The sequence below is a fragment of the Podarcis bocagei genome, assembly GCF_964188305.1.
Source record: "Podarcis bocagei genome assembly, chromosome: 13".
In the NCBI taxonomy this organism is placed as follows: Eukaryota; Metazoa; Chordata; class Lepidosauria; order Squamata; family Lacertidae; genus Podarcis; species Podarcis bocagei.
In genome coordinates, this window is record NC_138138.1 from 19,408,099 (window position 1) to 19,413,942 (window position 5,844).

Consider the following 5,844-nt stretch of genomic DNA (forward strand, 5'->3'; position numbering starts at 1 on the left):
TTTACCTTTACCACTGCAGTATAGTCACTCAAGTTCTCACTTCAGTAAAGCACTCCTTCAGCTAACCCACTAATCCTGCACAGAACAATATTTCTGCTCAATAAGTGCAATCCAATAACAGCAGCAAAAAAATGAAATTCATTATGTATGATGGTGTGGCGTCCGACTCATTATATGTTCTGTACTCTAGGTTGTTGGTTGTAATTCTTACAACTCAAAAATGTATAAAAATGTTTTGTTTAAAAAGGCTCCTCTGTTGCAATCTGTTGTACTTGAGTTACTGTATATATCGTCTCAAATTCTTGTAAACTGCTTTGGAAGGCTGTATACTTGAGATGCAGCATACAAATAAACAATATTTTAAAAAGCAAACTTTAATTTGATTCCACGGCTACCTATCTTTAATTTGATTAAAAAGGCACCCAAAACCAGGCAGATTTTTTTTTTTTTAAGTTGCCTTAAGGAGGTAGAAGTAATTAAAAACTGTCAGTCCTCTTTACCATACAGGAAGAAAGGGCATCTCAGTGGGCAGGATGTGTCTCAGTGTGGCTTTGGGCTGACTGTGACACTGTGGTCAGCAACTACATAGTTCTATGAGTGGACTTCATTGAAGTGGGTGACATTAGGCCCAGACTTAACTTAGCTTCCCCAAACGGACTCCCAGCAAGTTCTCTTGCTACTGCTGTTGCACTTTGCACAAACACAGAAAACCCTGTTGCTTTAAGCCTAGCGCCGAAGGCTTGCTGTTAATTTATCTTGCTATAGCCTTCCTGCAGTAGCTTTCAAGGCAGGGCAACTAATTCAGATAGGCCAGCGGTTATGGGAGGAAGCTGCGCACACTGAGAATCCATGTGGATGGATTCATCTGCACATGTGCTGGAATCCAAGTGCAGCTTTTACAGACTTTGGTAGGAAGAGGTCCTGAAATGGTAAGGAATCGAGTTCATTAGTACACAGGGCAACACCTTTTTAAAAGGACATTCCCTTCATCACCACCAAAGGCAGAAGAATGTGGAGCAATATTTTATCAATGATACAATAAAACAGGGACTGTTGTTGATGTATAGGGACAGCTGGAAAGTATGCATCTGTTGTGTCTATAAAGCAGCTAGCTACAAACCTCAAGTCAGTAGCTGTGGCAGCCAGAAACAGAAGACATGTTTAATTATAGAAAAGCCAAGAATTGCCAACATCTGAAGCTGGGAGCCTTCTCAGTTGTGGCATCCTGGCAGTGGAATAAGCCTTTCTACTGTGGGTTGCCTAATGACTCCTCCATAGCCTTTTTTTTTGCTACCAGCTTTACCATTTTATTCATCCAGGCCTTTCTACATCCTGCATTATTTAAAGAAAGCTTTCAAGGTCTGAAATTAAGTATCACTTTGATAATCCGAGCTGCTAACTGGCTTCTTTTCTTTTCTTTTTTCTTTTTTTTTTCTTTTTCCTGTGAGAAATTGAAGGGTTTTTTGTTTTGTTTTTAAAGCTGCATTTTAATCTTTGTACAGTAGTACCTCAGGTTAAGAATTTAATTCATTCTGGAAGTCCCTTCTTAACCTGAAACTGTTCCTAACCTGAAGCACCACTTTAGCTAATGGGGCCTCCTGCTGCCGCCGTTGCGTGATTTCTGTTCTCATCCTGAAGCAAAGTTCTTAACCCGAGGTCAGTGGCGTAGCGTGGGTTCTCAGCACCCGGGGCAAGGCAAGTAATTTGCGCCCCCTAACCCGTGGATTTTAGCACTCGAGTCTCTTCCGCGCCCCCCCCCCCAGATGTTGCACCAGGTGCGGCAGGCCCCCCCTGCACCCCCCACGCTATGCCACTTGCTCCCACCACAAGTCTTCAGGACAGCCATCCGAAGGCTGGTGCGGGGAGGTCTCTCCGCCCCACCGCCAGGCTTCGGAGCAGCCTTCCGAAGGCTGGTGCGGGGAGAAGGTCTCTCCGCCCCACCGCCAGGCTTCGGAGCAGCCTTCCGAAGGCTGGCGGTGGGAGGAGGTCTCTCCGCCCCACCGCCAGCCTTCGGAGGAGGTCCGAGGACAGTGGGGTTCCTGCTTCCTCGAGGAGGGCCTGCCAAACGCGCCCCCCCAAATGTTGCGCCCGGTGCGGCCGGCACCCCTGGCACCCCCCACGCTACGCCACTGCCCGAGGTACTATTTCTAGGTTAGCGGAGTCTGTAACCTGAAGTGTCTGTAATCTGAAGTGTCTGCAACCCGAGGTACCACTGTATTGTATTTTAGGATTGTATTTTTATTCTTTGTTGTGAATCTCCCCGAGAATGTGCATTGATAGGAGGCCATACAAATGTGGTTGGTAAATTAAACAACCGCCAGAACCATGTCAAGTATTGCCCACAAATGATCTAGAGAAGAATACACTCGACAGGACTATTTCTGAGCACCATAATTTTAAAAGGATATTGACAAGCTGGAACGCGTACAGAGGAGGGCGACGAAGATGACTAAGGGTCAGGAAATCAGGTTTCTACAACATGCAATGAAGATTCGTCATATAACATTAACTTTAGTGTTATTTGCAGGTTTTGATGAGTGATTTTATTGTACTGAACCCAATGGAATCCTGCATATGTGCCAATCAAGGTTTGAGAATTTGAATTTGGGTCTGGAAACCAAGCCTTATGAGGAGCAGTTGAGGGAGTGGTTGAGGGATGTTTAGCCTGAAAAAGAGGAGACTGAGAGGAGATATGATAGCCATCTTCAAATACCTTTAAAGTGCTGTCACATGGAAGATGGAGCAAACTTGTTTTCTGCTGCTCTGGAGGGTAGCTTCAAGTTACAAGAAAGGGGATTACATCTAAGTAACAGGGGAAACTTTCTGACTGTTGAAGAGTGGAATGGACTCCCTCAGGAGCTGCTTTTTAAGCAGAGGTTGGATGGCCATCTGTCATGGCTGCTTTAGCATCCATACACTGTAGGTGGTTGGACTCAATGACCCTTGATTATTATTATTATTTTGCATTTTAATTTAATACAGAATAAGCGTACTATTACCACTAGAGCAAAAGCAGGTGGGATTACACCAAGTTCAAAAGTGACCAACACATGTGCACTGCAACAGCTGTGCTTGGACCCAGATTTATTCCCCCCCCCTTTAAACTAGCTGCTACATCTCTCAATTCTAACCCTTAACTGTCAAAACAAAAACAAAACAGGTCTGTTCCAGGGACGCTTCGCCATTTCCTTCTCAACCACGTTAGTCTCACAATTCATGCATATGAGCACAAGTTTTAGAAAGCATCAGCTTCTGTCTGGGATTGTTTGATGGCCTGGGATCACTTGATCCTGATTGGGAACCCATCATTGGAACATGTCAAAAACTCCTCCTTTATTTTGGGATGCCAACATCCTGAATTCAGCATTGCTGTGTCCCTTGGTGTTTGCCATGTCTACGGTGTACTGGTCTCCTTTTACACACTCCATTACAGGAAAGCCATCTCTGTCAAGGACTTTGGCTTGGGAGTTGCCCCCAACAACAAAAATGACATCCCCTGTGCTGCTATACTGCAGAGACTTGATCTGGTGGCATTCACATGGTTGCAAAGATGGAAAAGCTTGAAGAGATGCATCCATTCCAGCAAAATCCCAAAATCTAACACCATATTCGTAGCCTCCAGTTATCAAATGGGCACTCGAGGGATCCAATCCTAAAGCAGAGACTGTTTTTGTCCCATGACGCAGTGTAATTTCATGTGAGTCAGAATCTTCTTGACAGGATCCTTGAGGTGCCTGGGATTGAACCTGGGTTATTTGCCAGTGAAATACAGCCCTTTCTCATAAAGGTAAAGGGACCCCTGACCATTAGGTCCAGTCGTGGCCGACTCTGGGGTTGCGGCGCTCATCTCGCTTTATTGGCCGAGGGAGCCGGCGTACAGCTTCTGGGTCATGTGGCCAGCATGACTAAGCCGCTTGTGACAAACCAGAGCAGCGCACGGAAACGCCGTTTACCTTCCCGCCGGAGTGGTACCTATTTATCTACTTGCACTTTGACGTGCTTTCGAACTGCTAGGTTGGCAGGAGCAGGGACCGAGCAACGGGAGCTCACCCCGTCGCGGGGATTCGAACCGCCGACCTTCTGATCGGCAAGTCCTAGGCTCTGTGGTTTAACCCACAGCGCCACCCACGTCCCTAGCCCTTTCTCATATCTGTCCCTTAAAAAAGCTCTTATTTCCACTTCCTTCACTAACAGCCCAATCCCTCCAACTGCATGACCCTTGATTCCATGTTGCTTGCAAAATCTGCCTGCATGTGACTTTTGATTATTATTTTTTAATGTGGTTTTTCAGCAAGATCCCACCGCTTTCTGCGTGTGCATGTGTGTTTAATTACATATAAACACATCTCTAGTGATACGCCCACAGCACTCGGTGAATCGCGGGTCAAACCCCATCTCTCAGCGCGCCCGTGATGTCATCAAGGAGCGGCGTCTCCCTCCTATGACGACATGCCCTTATCTCTATGGATACGACATTGCCGCTGCGAACGGGACTCGCCCCACCCAGAAAGATTCCATCTCCCGCAACTCCCCAAGGAAGAGCCCGTCGCAAAGCATTATGGGATAGGGCAGGGGCAAGTGGAACTCCTGCTCCACAGTCCCGTTGCGACTCGAGCTCGGAAACGGCCTGGTCCAGTGCCGGAAGTCCAACCCCCTCCGTTCCTACGTTCGAGGAAGTGAGACGTCTCACCCCTAAGAGATGAAGTCAAGCGCCTCAGGCAGCTCTCACTTCCGGCTCCCGTTAAATTTCCTCTCCATATGCGGGGTGGGGGCAAAGGATGCCGGACACTATATTGGAGCCGATGTAAACAAACGGAACCGAGCTTCCTTTTCCTTGCAGTGCTTTGGGATCCCCATGCCCTGAGACACCTTCCATCCTCCACCCTTGCGGGAGGAGGGAAAAAAGGCTTATTTTGGGCCCCAAAGGAGCTTGCATGCTGCCCCCTTGATGGTTGCAATAGAAGTATTTTGATCCCCCCCCCCCAATGAAATGCTAAAAGTTAGGAAGATAACAGAAGTACCAGAGGTCATCAAAGCTGGCACACCAATTCTGGGCGTTAAATCCGATTCGTGCCACGAAGATCACGCGTGTTGTGTGTTGTTTTTGTGTACATCGATGAGCTCCCGTGTGTTTTCTGCCCTGGGATCATTTCAAGCGGACAGAACACTGGTTTTATTCTGAGCCCTGTTTTGCTTTCGGTCGCTTTTCTGGGTGCAGAACAGATGCTTGCAAAGTCCTGCAACGAAACTGAAGGCGGAGGGGTAGAAAAGCGGCGCAAGCGTGGAAATGCATCCCCGCGTCGGGACTCCCTGTCAGGGAGAGGCGTCTGGAGAAGCGCGGACCGCGATCAAAAGTGCAGATCATGACGCCTTAAGCCCCTTTCCTTTACCTCTGGCGGGTAAAAGGGCACGGCCGTTTCGGAGCAAGGCAATAAAAGGGAGAACATAAGCCTGCCTGCCCGTTTTTCAGGCTTTGGGGCGAAATCTCCGCGCCCTGCGGCTGCTCTTGCCCCGCTCACTGAGGCCTCGACCACCTGGCGCGGAGAACTCCATTCCCACCTACGGCCCCGCTCAGCTAAGACTGCTGCTCCTCGGCCCTCGCGCTACGGGGAGCGGCCTCCACTCCATACAAGGCCCCGTCAGCGGCGCGCCTCGCAAACTACATCCCCCATCACGCCCTGCGCGCTCCCTACCCACCCCGCCCCTTTTTCCCGTGCCGCCTCGTGGCATTCTGGTCGTTGGAGTCCGGGGCGCCGCCGCGTTCTGTGAGGGGCTCTCCGGGAGCGGACTGCATCTCCCAGAATGCCACGGGGCCGCCCTCTCTCGGAGGCCCCGCCCTCCCCG